Source organism: Dipodomys spectabilis, unplaced genomic scaffold (assembly GCF_019054845.1).
Source record: "Dipodomys spectabilis isolate Male_0828 unplaced genomic scaffold, ASM1905484v1 ptg000119l, whole genome shotgun sequence".
NCBI classification, from domain to species: domain Eukaryota; kingdom Metazoa; phylum Chordata; class Mammalia; order Rodentia; family Heteromyidae; genus Dipodomys; species Dipodomys spectabilis.
The window spans coordinates 5,001-23,702 of NW_024870796.1; the positions used below are offsets into that span (position 1 = coordinate 5,001).

General features: G+C 44.9%; 1 pseudogene; it reads right to left on the reverse strand.

The window, feature by feature from the left end:
- Nucleotides 1–812: 812 nt before the first annotated feature.
- LOC122115383 lies at nt 813–17,641 on the reverse strand (annotated as a pseudogene).
- Between the last annotated feature and the right edge of the window lie 1,061 nt (nt 17,642–18,702).

Consider the following 18,702-nt stretch of genomic DNA (forward strand, 5'->3'; position numbering starts at 1 on the left):
GAGCTTAGGGGCTTGAAGCCTGGACAATATACCAAGAAAAGAGAGACAGAGATAGAGAGGAGGAAGGAGGAGAGAGAAGGAGGAAGAAGAGGAGAGGGAGGAGAAGGAGGAAGAGGAAGAAGAGGAGGAAAGAGGGAAAGACTCCAGTTCATCATCCAGATGTATTGGCGCCATCTACTGCCATTATGTAGTAATTGCAACATTGGACATTGAGTTTATCCACAAACTAGACAGAGGGGGATGGATCTCTTACAAGCCACCTCTATTGTCTGTTCCTTCCTTACCCCCCCACCACTGTCTTTTTTTTTAACTTGGCATCCAAGCGACTGACAAAGGAATAGTGTATTGCAACGATGTCCAGGAAGTCGAACCATTTTTTCCCCTTACATTCTTTCAAAGAACGTATAACCTTTCGAAATAGACAGCGTCGCTGGGCACCAGTGGCTCACGTCTGTAATCCTAGCTACTCAGGAGGCCGAGATCTGAGGATCCTGATTCAAAACCAGTTGGGCAGAAAAGTCTGTGAGACTCATACCCCCAATTCATCACACAAAAAGCTGGCGGTGGCGCTGTGGCTCAAGTGGTAGAGTGCTAGCCCTTGAGCAAAAAGTAGCTCAGGGACAGTGCCCAGGTCCAGAGTTCAAGCTCCAGGACTGGCAAAAAAAAAAAAGAAGCAAAGAAAGAAAGAAGGAAGGAAGGAAGAAAAGAAAAGAAATAGTGTTAAATCTTTTGATTTCTAGTGTGCAGAAGTAGGCATCCAATCAAGAAGTGGATGTTGAGGTAAGTCAAGAACAAAATGTGCCAGGCCAATTTCAGGCAGGGAAGATGGAGTCGTTCAGCATTTTTCTCAAAATGGTTTTGGTGTCTTGAGCGATGAACTTGAGGATGTATCTGTATTTCTGGTGTCTGAAGATGCAAACGATGGGGACACCCAAGAATGGAACATACCAGAAAACACCGAGGAATACTTTCACGACTAAACAAGTCATGAATTTTAGTTTCCAATCCCTGCTGCAGACCGTGGGCAGATCCGGGCACTTCATGACGCCCTGGTAATCGAATATGGCTTTCTTCAAACACCGCGCCATGTGGTCATCCACACCAAAGTTGCCCGGTAGTCTTTCAGAATCTCCTCCAGGTCATCAGCATTGCTGATGTGCTCTTGGAGTAGTTTCTCTTTCAGATCTGCCGCTTTGTCACTGAAGATCCCCTCACAGAACTGGCAGAAGACCTCTAAAGGACCAGAGCATCTGAGGATGGATGCTTCTTTAGTTAGGGTGTCCCTAAGCTTCGGAAAGTCATGCGAGAATGGGTCCAGGTTACATACCAGACGTATAGGGACTTCATGCACCCCTTCCTTCCGGAGATTTTCTTGGATCGCACTTGTACTGAAGTCTCTGTCTAGCTTGGTCCACACGATGTAGAACTTCTCCCCTATGCCCTGGATGATTCTGGCAAGCTCCGTGTGATTCGTGCTGAACTGCTCAGATGCAATGATGAGGAAGAAGTCATATTGCCTGAGTTGTATCTCATCCACATAGTTCTCCATGTTTTGGGCTGTGACCCCCCCAGGCCAGGGAGGTCCCACAGCACCACATTGGGAACGCAGGAGGCAGAGTAGCCAGCTGGTGACTCGGTGGTCCTCACCACCCCAGTGGGGGCCCAGGCCTCCTCCTTGTGGCCAAGTGCGTTAATGAAGGACGACATGCCATTGCTCGAGTCCCTGGCCGCAGCGATGTGCATGGGGTTGGTGGACGCAGTCTTCATGGCCTCTCTGAGCACGGACTTCACTTGCAACTGCTTTCCCCTCTCTCAGGGCTCGCTCTGTGTTCCTGCCGACCTCCTCTGTTAAAATACTCTAGTAGGCAATGTGGGACAGGACAGAGATGGAGGATGCAGGTGTGTAGTGTGACTGGAGAGGTTTCTGCCATGTTGGGGAGCAGTGGAGCAGCCTGCAGGAGAGTGAGACATGGGGTACCACGGAACCCACATATTCTTCACTGCCAGGGATTCAGAGCCTCAATCAGAGACAACAGCAGACATTTATTTCACTGACTGATAGAGGAGTTTGGCAGGATTTTTTGGTCATTGTTTTTGTTTGTTTGTTTGGTCGGTTGTGGGGCTTGAACTCTGGGCCTGGGTGCTGTCCCTGTGCTCTTCAGCTCAAGGTGAGGGATCTACCCCTTGAGCCACAGCGCCACTTCAGCCTTCTGGTGGTTAATTGGAGATAAGAGTCTCAAGGACTTTCCTTCTCCTTGAGCTGGCTTCGAACTGTGACTCTCAGATCTCAGCCTCCTGGCAGGCGGGAGCCAGCATCACCCGGCTAGGAGTTCTGTTTTAGATCACGCCAGGGAATCCCTCAATCATCTGCCCCACAAGCTCCAATTCTCCACCACCTTGTCTGCTCCTTGCCAAGTGGAAGCCCCCAGTTTTCTCCCTGGGGCACGGACGCCATCATGCTGCACACCTCCGAGGAGTTGTGTGGTGGTTTGAGGACAAGGTCCGTGTCAAGTTCTGGGGATGAAGACTTTGATCAGATGAAGACTTTGATCATGGCAGAATCCCCAAGGAAGTCAAGTTGCTCCTTGGCTTCTTCCTCCTCCTCCTTCCAACTTTAACCACACAGCAAGAAGACTCTGTCTCCCTAGGGGAGTCTATCTGTGCTGGATCCTTTTAGACCTTATATCTAACCCTGTTAGATGAAGGGAGACTCTCAGTCCTAATTGTGGATGAATAAGCAGAGGATTGTGAATAAATGACAGGTCTTGAATTCCAAGCCACGGTGTAGAAGGGAATCCAAAGTCGTGTTAGAAATGCATGAATCTCTGGTGTCAAAAATGAGTGGACACACAAGCAATACAGGAAATTTTGTCAAGACAATTTACCTTTTTTTTCTTTTTGCTGGGCCTGGGCACTGTCCCTGAGCTTCTTTTGCTCAAGGCTAACATTGCACCTCTTGAGCCACAGCGCCATTTCTGGCCTCTTCTGTGTATGTGGTACTGAGGAATTGAACCCAGGGCTTCATGCATGCTAGGCAAGCACTCTACCACTAAGCCACAGTCCCAGCCTTTATTTTTTCTCATCTCAGCGGCTGGGAGGGGAATGGCTGGAGGAAGTTGATGAAGTCAGTGGAAAGCTCCCACGAATATTCCTTTCACCACATTGATAAAGCTGTCTCTTTCTAACAAGCAACACATCGGATAGTTGCAAGCTTCTTTTAATTCCTTCAATACAAGATTCATATTCCTAACATGGCTTGCTGTCACAAGTAGTACAGATACTTGAAGTAAATTAAGCAAATTATTCCAGGAGATATCAACACGCAATACCAAATACACTTTGGTTGGAAAGCCCTCAAAACTGATCCCCATTAGAAGACCTCCTTTCCAGAGAAAGAGAGAAAGAGAGAGAGAGAGAGAGAGAGAGACAGAGACAGAGATACAGAGAGACAGAGAGAGACACAGAGAGAGAGAAGGTATATTGCCTGTTAATGTACAAAGTGATTTCCCCATAGTAGAAAATGCCATATTTCTTCCTCCTCCTCCTCCTCCTCCTCCTCCTCCTCCTCCTCCTCCTCCTCCTCCTCCTCCTCCTCCTCCTCCTCCTCCTCCTCCTCCTCCTCCTTCTTCTTCTTCCTCTTCCTCTTCCTCTTCTTCTTCCTCTCCTCCTCCTCCTCCTCCTTCATCATCATCATCATCATCATCATCATATTGCTCTGTCTTTCAGATCGTGGCCTCCTGAGCAGCTAGGATTGTAGGCATGACCACTGGTGCCTGGCTCAGAAATTCATTTTACCAGTAGAAATGTATTCTCTTCCCTTTCCAGAAGTCAGAAGGGGAAACTTAGTCTAAAGGGCCTAAAACCAAGCTGGCTGCATCTAGATGACCCAGGAGACAATGTAATTCTCTGTCATTGGCAGCTCCTTGGTCCTCAACCCTTCCTTTGTATTTTTTGATCTTACTCCACATTCTGCCTTTGCTGTCATACCATCTCTTCCTTCCTTTTCGTCTTCAGACATTCATCTCCTCAGACATTCACCTCCTAAGGCCTGTCATAATGCCCTTGTTCCATTTGTGATGTTCCATGCAGATGACTAGTGCCAGGTTGCATCTGACATTCCTTCAGGAAGTCAGGCCAGCCAAGATCCTTGTCTTATCAGATATCACCTAGTTACAGGCTCTGGAGTTCAGGGTGTGAGCACTTTTAGGGATCAGGGTTTTTTTTTGTTGTTGTTTGTTTGTTTTCTCCCTGAGCATTGAGGGACTAAGGTGTGATTTTGGCTCCTGAAATATGGAAGTCGATAGCACAGAGAATGAGCAGTCTCTCTCCCAGCAGTCTTTTCCAGCTAAAGTCACGAGGAAAAAGCACGAGGTATGGTAGCGTGGATCAGTGTGGGAAGATGGAAGTGGCCCTAGCACAGTGTGTCTCTCTTCAGCTGACCCCATCATTCCATTACATGCTTGCTTGGTTCCTCTTAACCTCTCCGCCCCTCCTCTGCAGGGGAGTGGCCTGCAGGAGATTGCTGGGAGAAACAGTCTGGGAGGAGTCTCACTAGAGACTAGGGAACTGGTCTACCTGTTGGAGGAGCAGGATGTCCCTGATTGGGGCTAAGGCTTGGAGAGGTGGGAGGCAGAGGGGGAGCGAGTATGGGTGAGTCACAAAGTGAGCTCGTCTAGGGTCTATAAGAAATTTCTTGTTCCTTCAGGTGCTGCAGGAGCCTGAGCTGTGTCGGATAGGGGAGTCACCTGGTGTGTCTGTCTAAAAGAAGGGGTTCTTTTATCTTTTCTACATGAGGTCAGGGTGCAATCCTGGCTACTCAGGCAGAGATCTGAGCATCGGGGTTCAAAGTCAGCCAGGGCAGAAAAAATTCCGTGATGCTTTTTTTTTTTTTGGTTGTGGGGCTTGAACTCCATGCCTGGGCACTGTCCCTGATCTCTTCAGCTCAAGGGGGAGTGTTCTACCCCTTAAGCCACATCCCCACTCCTGGCTCTCTGGTGGTTTATTGGAGATAAGAGTCTCATGGGCTTTCCTGCCCAGGTTGGCTTTGAACTGTGATCCTCAGATCTCAGCCTCCTGAGTAGCTAGGATTACAGGTGTGAGCCATTGGTGCCTAGCTTCCGAGAGACTCTTATCTCTAATGAACCACAAAAAAGAAAAGCCAGAAGTGGGGCTGTGGCTCAAGTAATAGAACAAAACAAAACAAAACAAAAACCCCACAAAACAAAACAAAAAACTCAGGGACAGCACTGAGATGCTGAGTTCAAGTCCCAGGACTCTCACACCTATACATGTGCATGCACATACACACACACACACACGCACACACACACACACACACACACACACAGATATTGCCAACCTTGTCAAAGGTGGTGATAAAAAAGATGCAAAAGTCTGGCTGGACGTCAGTGGCTCGTGCCTGTCATCCTAGCTACTCAGGAGGCTGAGATCTGAGGATCATCTCCACTTAACCACCAGAAAACCGGAAGTGGCGCTGTGCCCCAAGTAGTAGAATGCTCACCTTGAGCTGAAGAGCTCTGGGACAGTGCCCAGGCTGAGTTCAAGCCCCATGATTGATGCAAAAGTCTGGATTCTGCTCTGCCCCCCAGCCCTGCCCTGCATCTGTTTTTGAGACTCAAGCTCAAATCTTCCTTGGCTCTGTCACAGATACCATAATGTCACATTGGAAGAAGAGGGCAAAAATCAAACCAAAGCCAATGATCCTATTGTTTGCGGGGCTGGGCTATGGGATTGAAAACATATCATTTTCACAGATACCATTCTTGAGTGTGTGCAGCTGCCCAGAGCCCAGCCCTGTAAAACCCTGGGAGATATATCTGCTTTTGGAAGGCAGAGTCTGAGATGATTATCCTTCCCTATTTGGGGAAATAAAATACCCACAGGAGAGCTGCCAAAGTCCAGGAACCCAGCCAGCCCAGATGACAGGCAGGAGCAGGTGCAGAAAAGTCTGTTTGGTTTTGATTTTCTGTTTTTGTTTTAAGAGGTAAAGTTGGGGCTGGGATTGTGGCTTTGTGGTAGAGTGCTTGCTTAGCATGTGTGAGGCCCTGGGTTTGATTCCTTGGTACCACAGAAACAGCAACAACAAGGTCATTTAAACAAATCATAATGTAAAAAAATTTAACAAAAGAGGAAGGAAGTTAGATGCAAGGAATAGAGTCTGTCAGTTTCTGACAACTTGGTTTTGCATATTAGGCAAGGTTACGGTTTCTTAAAAGCTCTTGATGCTTTCTGGCATGTGACATGATTTGGTTATTGAAAAAAAAAATCAGGTATTGAACCCCTGTCTTCCTAAACAAGCTTTGTTTGTGCCCTATTATCCAGAAACTCTAAGCGAGCAGGTGCTTTTCCCTGAGCCCATGGGCACTTCCTCTGTCTCAACACTAGATGGAGCCCTGATCCAGAGTTGCCACAGTTCTATGTTGATACATTGTCATTGTCTCAACACCACTGGGCAGTCCCAGCCCAGACTTGTCCTAAATGCACTCTCCATGTACTTACTGATTAGAAAGAAGCAGGAGGATGTATAAAAAGAGGACTTTGTTCTCTTATCTGGGTCTTCTATGGAACTTACTCATTCATTTATTCCCTGATTGTCTGGCTCCAGACTCTGAATACAAAACAAGTCTGTGCAAAGCCCTTCTTCAGCTTTTCATTGATCATTTCATACCCTTCATTTATTTCTCTTATTTACTTATTTATTGACAGCCTGCTTATTCCCGTTTCTTCCACTTCTTTTTTTTTTTTTTCTTTTTGGGTCCGGTCATGGGGCCTGAACTCGGCCTGGTCTCTGTCCCTCAGCTCTTCAACTCAAGGCTAGTGCTCTACCACTTGAGCCACAGCGCCACTTCAGGCTTTTTTCTTTTTTTGCTTATGTGGTGCTGAGGAATCGAACCCAGGGTCTCAGGCATGCAAGGCAAGCGCTCTACCCCTGAGCCACCTTCCCAGCCCCTCTTCCACTTCTTGACGTGGTAGGTAGATGGGATTTGCTTTTCCCAGGCTTTTCTCTGTGACCTGTGCAAATGGCACCGTGATGTCAATTTCATCCATTTCTCTCTGCTTCTTTCAACTCAGCCACATGGCTGCTGGGCCCTAGAGAGGCTGAACCTCCCTGCTCACGCAGGGCCTTGGTTACCTTCTCCTTAGTAAAGTACCACAGTGCTTTGCCCTCACCATTTCCTGACTGTTTTCTCTTCCTTGGGGAATGGCTGCCCCACCCTCCATACCTATTGGGAACTAGGCCAGGTCTTAAACCCCCTGTGCTCAAGGACTGTCAAGGTCAAATTCTTGGCTAATTGGTCCCCACCTTCAATGTTCTACCTTTGTAAGGTTATTGGGAATTGTTGAGAGGTGATTTTATTTTCTCAATTAATTTCATTTCTTTCTCCCCTCCCTCCCACCTTGCCTTCCTTCCTTTTTTTTTTTTTTTAATTTCTTTTTTCTTCTTGCTGGTCCTGGGCCTTGAACTTGTGGCTGGGTGTTATCCCTAAGCTCCTCAAGGATAGCAGTGTACCACTTCCAGCTTTTTCTGTGAGCCTTGAGCAAAAAAGCTCAGGGGCAGTGCCCAGGCCCTGAGTTCAAGCCCCATGACTGACCAAAAAAAAAAAATATCAGAAATCAAGGATCATCTGTATTAGTAACAATAAATAGATGTAAGGGAGCACTGCAGGGTTAGAACACATACTGAGCCTGTGAGAGACCCCGAGTTTAATCCACAGCACCAAAAACTCCTCAGAAACCAATGATATAAACAAGTCCAAAGAAAACCCTCCCCAGATAGCCCCAAGCAACCAACAAATACTAGCATTTCCTATTTTTTTATTTGCACTGGCTAATTGTACAAAGTGTGACATCACTGCAACATTTCCACACACTGCATGTAATGTACTCTGTCCAAACTTATCCCTTCTATTTCTCTTTCTTATTCTCTCTCCTTTCACCCCTCCTTTTCTTGAAAGTCTAAGAGTTTATTCTTTTTTTTTTTTTGTCAGTCATGGGGCTTGAACTCTGGGCTTGGGCGCTGTCCCTGCGCTCTTCAGCTCAAGGTGAGCGGTCTACTGTTTAAGCCACTGTGCCACTTCCGGTTTTCTATTGGTTTATTGGAGATAAGAGTCTCATGGAGTTTCCTGCCTGGGCTGGCTTTGAACCATGATCCTCAGATCTCAGCCTCCCTGAATAGCTAGGATTACAGGTGTGAGTCACTGATGCCCGGCTTCTTTTTTTTTTTTTTTTTTGGAAATTAGATTTTACTGGAAAATTCAGAGCATTTCTTTAAATTTAAACCCTTATATACTACAAAGCAACTCAGAAAGTTCCTTATTGAGCTTGTCAGTTTTAAAATAGATTTAGGGGGGAGTTGGGGAGGGGAGGGAAAGCGGGAGAAAAATGAGGGACCAGATAACAAGTTTGGCAAGAATGTACTTATTACCTTACTTATATAACTGCAACCCCTTGGTATATCACCTTGACAATAAAAAAATGAAATTTGAATATCTAAAAAATAGATTTAAGTTATTAATATTTGAAAGCATAACATCTTGCTGAGTGGTTTTTATTCAATCTGTAAATCTGTAGTTTTGAAATTAAAGAGAGAATATAAAAATAATATAACCACAGTATTGTTATCATTTAGAATTAATTCTGAAATGTAAATATTTATCATATAAGACATAAGAATATCAAAACATAGAGAAACATGAGTATTTTATCACATAAAAAAGTAAATGAGGGTTGAGAAGGTGGCTCAGTGGTAGAGCGCTTGCCTTGCATGCATGAGGCCCTGGGTTCGATTCCTCAGCACCACATAAGCAAAAAGAAAAAAGCTGGAAGTGGCACTGTGGCTCAAGTAGTAGAGCGCTAGCCTTGAGCTGAAGAGCTGAGGGACAGCGCCCAGACCCAGAGTTCAGGCCCCACGACTGGACCCAAAAAAAAAAAAAAAAAAAAGTAAATGAGTATAATAGTGAACATTAACACATGCCAGTATCAGTACTAGTGAAGATCCCTTTATGTGTTCAGTATAGATTGGCATTCCATCTTAATCTTTTTTTTTTTTTTTTTTTTTTGTGTGTTTTTTTTTTTTTTTTATTGTAAAGCTACTATACAGAGGGTCACAGTTACATGAGTGAGGTTATGAGTACACTTCCTCTTGAACATTGTTACCCCCTCCATTGTTTTCCCCCTACCATCCCCTCCCTCCCTCCCTTCCCCGAGGTTCTTTTTTTTTTTTTTTTTTTTGATTGTGATTAAATGATTACATAATTTCAAAGTCACAAGTTCATTCTAACTTCCCTGGAGCAAATTGTCTACCACAGTCTGTAATATATAACAGTGTTCACATGTTATATACCATATTTGTGATCAGCAGCATGAGGATATTTAGTAGTGGTTCAACCAGATGAGCGGGAGTTCTTTGTTTCTTAAGTCCTGTTAGTTTTGTCGTATCACTAACCTTTTGGATTTAGCATCCACTTATGAGGGAGACCATGTACCGTTTGTCTCTTCGTTCTTGGCTTACCTCGCTCAACATGATTCCTTCTAGCTCCATCCATTTCCCTGCAAATGCCATTACTTTGTCATTTCTAATGGCTGCATAATATTCCATTGTGTATAGATACCACAATTTTTGGATCCATTCATCTGTGGTGGGGCACCTAGGTTGTTTCCATATCCTAGCTATTGCGAACAGTGCTGCAATAAACATGGAGGTGCACGTGTCCTTGTATATTGGTTCCTGTTGTTCAGGGTAGATGCCTAGAAGTGGTATGACTGGGTCGTAAGGGAGGTCAATCTTTAGCTTTCTAAGGACCCTCCAGACTGCTTTCCAAAGTGGTTGTATAAGTGTACATTCCCACCAGCAGTGTAATAGGGTTCCTCTTTCTCCACATCCCCTCCAGCATTTGTCGTTGGCTGATTTGTGGATGTGGGACATTCTGACTGGGGTAAGGTGGTATCTCAGGGTTGTCTTTATTTGCATTTCCTTCACCACCAGGGATGATGAACATTTCCTCATGTGTTTCTTTGCCATTTTTATTTCTTCATTTGAGAAGTCCCTCTTTAGTTCCCTTGCCCATTTAGTAATTGGTTTGTTAGGTTTGGGAGGGATTAGTTTCTTGAGTTCCCTGTATATACAGGATATTAACCCCTTGTCTGATATATTGCTGGTAAATATTTTTTCCCAATTAGTTGGTTGTCTTTCTAGCTTAGTTGCGATAGATTTAGCTGTGCAGAAGCTTTTTATTTTAAGGTAGTCCCATTTGTCGAGTCTCTCTCCAACTTGTTGTGACCCTGGGACTCTGTTCAGGAAGTTCCTTCCTGTGCCTATTAGTTCAAGTGTCTCTCCTACTCCGTCCTGCAGTAGTTTCAGAGATTCAGGTTTAATGTTAAGGTCTTTAATCCATTTTGAGTTGATGTTGGTGCATGGTGATAGGCTGGGGTCCATTTTTAGTTTTCTGCATGTGGCTGCCCAGTTTTCCCAGCACCAGCGGTTGAAGAGGCTGTGTTTCTTCCATTGTATGTCTTTGGCTCCTTTGTCGAATATCAGCTGGCTGTAGGCCTGTGGATTTATATCTGGATCTTCTATTCTGTTCCATTGGTCTTCGGGTCTGTTTTTGTGCCAGTACCATGCTGTCTTTGTGATTATAGCTCTGTAGTAGAGTTTGAAGTTCGGCATGGATAGCCCTCCCATATTGTCTTTATCCCCTAGAATTGTTTTGGCTATTCTAGGTCTTTTGTTGTTCCATATAAATTTTTGGACTGTTTTCTGTATTTCAGTGATGTACGTCATTGGGATTTTAATAGGAATTGCATTGAATTTGTATATTAATTTTGGAAGTATCACCATCTTTACTATATTAAGTCGGCCTATCCAGGAGCATGGGAGGTCTTTCCATTTCCTAGTGTCTTCTGCAATTTCTTTCTTTAACTTTTTATAGTTCTCATTAAATAGTTCTTTTACATCTTTGGTTAGGTTAATTCCTAAATATTTTATTTTTTGGGAGGTTATTGTGAATGGGGTTGCTCCCTTTATTTCCCTCTCTTCCTGTGCGTTATCAGTGTATAGGAAGGCAACTGATTTTTGTGGGTTTATTTTGTATCCTGCTATTTTGCCGAAGTGACTTATGATTTCTAAAAGTTTGGGGATGGAGTTTTTGGGATCGTGGAGGTATAGTATCATGTCGTCTGCAAAAAGGGATAGTTTCACTTCTTCTTTCCCTATGCGGATCCCTTTAATGTCTTTTTCTTGCCTTATTGCCCTGGCTAAGGGTTCTAGGACTATGTTGAAGAGGAGTGGAGACAGTGGACATCCTTGCCTTGTTCCTGTTTTTAGGAGGATTGGTTGTAGCTTTTCCCCATTAAGTATAATATTGGCTATTGGTCTGTCATAAATGGCTTTTATTGTTTTTAGAAATGTTCCTTCTATTCCTATTTTCTCCAGAGCTTTTAGCATGAATGAATGTTGAATTTTATCAAAGGCCTTTTCTGCATCTGTGGCGATAATCATGTGATTCTTGACCTTGGCTCTGTTGATATGCTGGATTACATTTATTGACTTACGTATGTTAAACCATCCCTGTGTCTCTGGGATGAAGCCTACCTGATCATAGTGTATTATTTTTTTTATGTGTTTCTGGATTCTGTTAGCTAGAATCTTGTTAAGGATCTTTGCATCTGTGTTCATCAAGGAGATTGGCCTGTAATTCTCCTTTTTGGTTGGGTCTTTGCCTGGTTTGGGGATGAGTGTGATATTGGCTTCGTAGAATGAGTTTGGGATAGCTCCCTCCTTCTCTGTTTCTCTGAAGAGCTTGAGGAGTATGGGTATTAGTTCTTCTTTAAAGGTCTTATAGAATTCTGCTGTGAATCCATCTGGTCCTGGGCTTTTTTTTGTTGGAAGACTTTTGATAGCTTCCTGTATCTCATTATAGGATATTGGCTTATTTAATTGGTTAACTTCTTCTTTGCTCAGTTTGGGTAACTTGTATTTCTCTAAAAATGCATCCATTTCCGCCAGATTTTCTTCCTTTAGAGAGTATAGCTTTTGAAAGTAGTCTGTTAGAATTGTTTGGATATCTTGGGTGCGTGTTGTGATGTTTCCCGTGGCATCCCTAATCCTATTAATATGGGTTTCCTCTCTTCTTTTTTTAATTAATCTTGCCAACGGGCCATCAATTTTGTTTATTTTTTCAAAGAACCAGCTTTTTGTTTGGTTTATTTTGGTTATGGTTTTCTGATTTTCTAATTGGTTAATCTCTGCTCTCAATTTGGTTATCTGGCTTCGTCTAGTAGCTTTAGGTCCCATTTTTTCTTGCTTTTCTAGCTGTTTTAGTTGCAACATGAGATTATTTACTTGGTCTGTCTCCATTCTCTTGATGTGGGCACTGAGGGCAATAAATTTGCCCCTCAGGACTGCTTTTGCTGTGTCCCACAAGTTTCTTTGTGAGGTGTTTTCATTTTCATTGAGTTCTAGGAAATGCTTTATTTCTTCTCTGATCTCTTCTGTTACCCAGGCCTTGTTAAGGAGTGTGCTGTTCAATTTCCATGTATTAGAGAAATTTCTGCGGTATGCTTTGTTATTGAGAGCTAGCTTGATTCCACTGTGGTCAGATAGGATACAGGGGATTATGTCGATCCCTTTGTATTTGCTTAAGTTCCTTGAATGAACTATGATATGGTCTATTTTGGAGAAAGTTCCATGAGCTGCTGAGAAGAATGTGTACTGTGTTGTTTTAGGGTGAAATACTCGGTAGATGTCAGTTAATTCCGCTTGAAGTATGGCCTCACTTAATTCGGTAGCTTCTTTGCCAATCCTCTGGTTGGTAGACCTGTCCTTTGGTGAGAGTGGCGTGTTAAAGTCTCCTAGTATTATCGTATTGGGATCTATTTTATTCTGTAAGTTTGAGAGCATTTGTTTAACATATCTGGGTGCACTGATATTTGGGGCATATAAGTTGATGATGGTTATATCCTCCTCTTGGATTGTTCCCTTTATTAATATGTAATGTCCGTCCTTGTCTTTCTGTACTGATTTTAATGAAAAGTTTATTTTGTCAGATATCAGGATAGCTACACCTGCTTTCTTATTGGGGGAATTTGATTGGTAGATCCTTTTCCACCCCTTCACTCTGAGTTTGTTTGTATGTTTGGCTGAGAGGTGGGTCTCCTGAAGGCAACAGATGGATGGGTCTTGTTTTCTGATCCAGTCCTCAGTTCGTTTTCTTTTAATTGGCGAATTCAGCCCATTTATATTAAGAGAAAGTATAGAGAGATGCATTGTTGTCCCTGCCATTCCGTTTTCCTAAGTTTTTCTTCTTTCCTTTCCTCCTGTGCTTGCTCAGTTAGACTTTGAGTAATGCCTGTTTGGGGCAGGTCCCAGTTCCTGGTTGCTTTCTTCAGGTTGTGTCCCCCCTCTTAGAATTCTTTGTAATGCTGGCTTAATGTTTATGTATTCATTTAGTTTTTCTTTGCTATTAAAAGTTTTCAGTTCTCCATCGAATGTGAATGCTAGCTTTGCCGGGTATATCAGTCTGGGTTGGCAGTTATTGGCTCTCAGGGCTCGTATGGTGCTTTCCCAGGCTTTTCTTGCATTCATTGTTTGTGTGGAGAGATCTGCAGTGATTCTAATTTTTTTCCCGTTGTAGTATAGCTCCTTCTTCATTTTTGCTGCATGCAGGATTGTTTCCTTATTATTCAGATCCATCATTGTTACTATTATGTGCCTAGAAGTGTTTCTCCTGGGATCTTGCTTGTTGGGTGTTCGATAAGCTTTTGTGATGTAGTTAAGATGGTCGTTTTTGAGGTGGGGAAAATTTTCATTGACTATCTTGTTAAATAGGTGTTGCATTCCCTTGCTCTGGAATTCCTCACCTTCGTCCACTCCGATTATGCGAAGGTTAAATTTTTTAGCATTATCTGCTTGCTCTTGAATTTCCCTTTGGTTTAATTTGAGTGATTTTTCCATATCTGTCACTTTTTGGTCCAGTTGGTGTATTCTGTCTTCTGTATCTGACACTCTACCTTCCATTTCATTCACTCTGTTGACCGTGGCTTCTATTGTGGTTTGCATGATGGAAATGGATCCCTTTATGGATTCAATGTTGGTTCTCAGAGTACTGATCTCACCTCTCAATGAGGTGATATCAGTATGCATTACCTCTAATTTGGCGTTTATCTCACTTCTTACTGAGGTTTGTGCAGCTTCTATTTTTGCATCCAATTTTTGTTTGATATCCTGTATATCTTTTGATAGTTCATCCTTGTGCTCTTTCAATTTCTGATCCATTTCTCGCTTTATTTCTTGAGTCATTGCCTCCAGCAACCCTTGGATGTAGTTTTTGTCTTCCATTCCTGCTTTGCTCCCACTGGGGCTCTCCCCTGCGTGGCTGCTGGCTTTTGAGGTGAGCTTGCTGTCCTGGGTAGTGGTAAACCTTGTGATTTTTCTCTGTGATTTTCGCATGGGGGTTCAGGAGACTGCTCTTCAATCTTGTTTTGGTGTGTCTGTCTTTGCTTGGTTGCTGATTCTCTATTGGTAGAGAGAGTCTGTGTCTGATCTGGATTCTGTTGGGAGCCTATTTCCAGCTGCTATTCACTTAGGATTCTCAGCTCTCTGCTGTAGCAATTCCCGCCTTTGGAAGGGTTGAGCAGCCTAGACTGCTTGTGTTTGCTCCTGCGGGTGCTCTTGGGAAGATCAGATGCTCTGGATGCACTCTCCCAAATACTGGAGTCTGCTATGGGCTCCTGATGTGTTTTTGTTTGTTTTGGGCTGGTTGTGGGCTTGAACTCTAGGTTTGGGTGCTGTCCCTCAGCTCTTCAGCTCAGGGCTGGCACCCTACCATTTGAGCCACAGCCCCACTTCTGACCCTTTTTGCTTTGTTCAGGCGCCGGTCCCCTGGCCTGGTTCCGGCCCCAGCCTGGAGCGCGCTCGTTAGGCCTGTGCTAATGTGTATACCACCTTGGTTATGCAGCCTGGAGGACACAGTTCAAATTTCTTCTACTGTTGGTAGTCTTGACCCAGGGGCACTGTTCCTGGCTTGAGCATTTAAGCTCCCTTCCCGGGGCGCTCTTGCTCTGGCCTGGCCAGCAGAGTGTGCTCCACCGGCTGGTGGGGCTCTCGAACAGTTCCCAGTTTTAGTGGGTCCTGTGGTCCGGGTGTTGGGGAAGGGAGTCTAGGTCAGGGTCTGGGGATTCCCTCCAGCTCTGGTCTCCCTTGATGGATTCCCTGTCCCCTGATGGGTACTCACCCTGTAGGTCGTCAGTTGTTGTTGCAGTCCGAGTTCAGTTGGGGTGGTTGCGGGCTGGGTTGGGCGGCCCCCCGCCGGGTCGTTGCGATCGCGACAGGTCCCTTTGTGGCGCTGCTGGTGCCGGGCGGCTTTGGCGGGATGGAGCCTCTCCGCTCCGGTGGAGAGTGATGGGTGGGGTGGGATCCTCCTGGAGACTCCCGGCTGGTAGGTTTCTCTGTTCCTGGCGATCCGCTGTTCTGCAATCCGGTACCTGGTGATCTGCAAGCAGCCCCCTGTGTCTCTGTGGCTCCGGCAGCCCCTGCCGGGCCGGCTGGCCGGCGGCTTGGCGCACTGCCGCGCGGCCAGTAAAGGTTGGGGGAGGGGTCTTCGCTCTTCTCTGTTCTGAAATTCTTCTTTTCCTCTCTTTCTTTTTTTGTTATTTTCCACCTCTGGTTTTTCTCTGAGTGTTCGTCTTTTTGTTGTTGTCGGTCTCTTGGGGAGATTAAAGGTTGGAACTCGAACTCTCTTTTTGGTTGGAGAGAGCTGTGGCGTTTCCCTACTGCCCCGTCGCCATCTTGAGAACTCTCCTCCCGGCTTCTTTTTATTATTATTAAAAAATGTTATTGTCGGGTGCTGGTGGCTCATGCCTGCAATTCTAGCTATTCAGGAGGATCTGAGGATCACAGTTGGAGGCCAGCCTGGGCGTGAAAGTCCATGAGACTTTTATCTCCAATAAACCACCAAAAAAGCAGAAGTGGCACTGTGGCTCAAAGTTGTAGAGCACTAGTCCTGAGCATAAAAGCTCAGGGACAGTGCCCAGGCCCTAAGTTCAAGCCCCATGATCAACAAAAAGGAAAATGTTATTATGAAGGTGATATTCAGGGCTGGGAATGTGTCTTAGCGGCAGAGTGCTTGCCTAGCATGCATGAAGTCCTGGGTTCGATTCCTCAGTACCACATACACAGAAAAAGCCAGAAGTGGTGCTGAGGCTCAAGTGGTAGAGTGCTAGCCTTGAGCACAGAGAGGCTCAGGGACAGGGCTCAGGCCCTGAGTTGAAGCCCCAGGACTGCCCCTCCCCCAAAAAGATGCTATACAGAGGGCTTGAAGTGAACATCAAGTAATGAGCACATTTCTTTTTGGATAATGTCACCCCTACCTTTGCTCTCTTCCAGTTCCTCCCATCCTTTAAAAGGTTTTATTGGGTTTGATCATTTTTTAAAAAATAGCTCAGTGTCTGATATGTTCATATGAAATGGATTTGGGGAATAGGAAATGGGGTAGGAGCATGCTCAGTCGGCTTTAGGCATTGACCTGGTATTGTTCTACTTCCCAAATGGTGCACCATCATACCACCACCACAATTACAACCGTAACATCTCCCTTGAGTGATTACAGAGCAACATTTCTTCATTGGAACGGGAGGCTGGGTTAAGACTAGGGGGTTCAGTGCTTAGAGAAGCACTCAAGATCCTTTCTTCTTGGAAGGATGCACTATACTAAGGAGATCCAAGCAATAATGGGAAGGCTTCCTGTAAGAGGAAACTTGAGGTCAAACAGAACTTTTGACAAGGCAAAAGAATGGCATGAGGATGAGAAGAGTAACCAGAAGAATTTTTATTTTCATAGACCAGAATGGGCACAACAAAGTGGTATTTCTTTTCTTTTCTTTCTTTTTAGTCGCGCGTGGGGCTTGAACTCTGGACCTGGGTGCTGTCCCTGAGCTCTTCAGTTCAAAGCAAGTGCTCTACCACTTAAGTCACAGCACCACTTCCGGTTTTCTGGTGGTTAATTGGAGATAAAGAGTCTCAGGGACTTTCCTGACCAGGCTGACTTTGAACTTCGATCCTCAGATCTCAGCCTCCTGTGTAGCTAGGATGACAGGCGTGTGCCTCGCTCTGAAGTGGTATTTCTAAAAGAGCAGTAATATAGGTTATAGAACATCTGCACAGGGAAGATTTTTGTAGCTGTTTGACTAAGGACGGTTGCTTCTATTTTTGTAAACTCTTGGAGAGAAGCCCTCGCTGGCAAGGAAGGAAGGAAGCTGCCAGCACCCTTCTCTGCTCATCTCAGCTGTTCTATCAAACACATCTTTCCTAGAGGGAGATGGAGAAGAAAACTAGGGAAGAGGAGAAGGTCCTGAGCAAATAGATCGCAGTCCCTATCTGTAGCAGTAAACATGGCCACAACAGAATGTTTGCTGGGAGAATATACTTGAAGCACCTGTCTGATTTAGGTCTCCATGCTAGGTCTTTTTAATTTGTTTTTAACCATCACAATATGAAACACGGCGTCTTGTGCACTCTGAGAGTATGGTGTACTACCGAGCGACACTCCTCATCCACCATTGAAACTTTATTAATGGCTGCTCCATAGAAGGAGACAGCTGTCAGGTGGGAGGAGCAGGTGGCCATTATTAGTATTTTAAATAATAGCTGACAAGAAGCCCCATGACCTATTTCTTCACAGTGTCTGAGTGTACAAAGTCCTTCTTCCCTTTCCCTCCATAAAAAATTGGAAGCTCACACCTGTAATCCTAGCTACTCAGGTGGATGAGATCTGAGGATCTCAGTTTGAAGTCAGCCAAAGGCAGGGAAGTCTGAAACTCTTATCTCCAATAAAGTACTCAGAAAAAGCTGCAAGTGGTAGAGAACTAGCCTTGAGGACAGAGAGGCTCAGGCACAGTGTCTAGGCCCTGAGTTCAAGTGGCAGGACTGGGAGGTGGGGAAGATTGGAGAAAAGACCATTGATTCACCTGATGGACTAAGAGTTTACAAAGTTCTTTCTAATCCCTGAAAGTATCATGACTTTGGCACTGGCTTCTTTTTTTTTTTTTTTGCCAGTCCTGGGGCTTGAGCTCAGGGTCTGGGCACTGTCCCTGAGCTGCTTTTGCTCAAGGCTAGTGCTCTACCACTTGAGCCACAATACCACTTCTGCCATATTCTGTTTATATTGTGCTGAAGAATCAAACCCCAGGGCTTTATGCCTGCCAGGCAAGCACTCTACCACTAAGCCATGTTCCCAGTCTTCCCTTAGCTTCTTCTTCTTCTTCTTCTTTTTTTTTGGTCAGTCATGGGGCTTGAACTCTGGGTCTGGGTGCTGTCCCTGAGCATATCAGCTCAAGACAAGCGCTCTACCACTTAAGCCACAGCGCTACCTCTAGTTTTCTGGTGGTTAATTGGAGATAAGAGTCTCATGGAGTTTCCTTCCCAGGCTGGCTTTGAACCTCAATCCTCAGATCACAGCCTTCTGAGTAGCTAGGATTACAGGTGTGAGCCACCAGTGCCTGGTCCTCCCTTAGCTTTTGTACTCAAGGCTAGTGCTTTACCACTTGACCCAGAGCTCTACTTCCAGCTTTTTTTTTTTTTTTTCCGTCGGTCGTGGGGCTTGAACTCTGGGCCTGGACGCTGTCCCTCAGCTCTTCAGCTCAAGGCAAGCGCTCTACCACTTGAGCTACAGTGCCACTTCTGTGGTT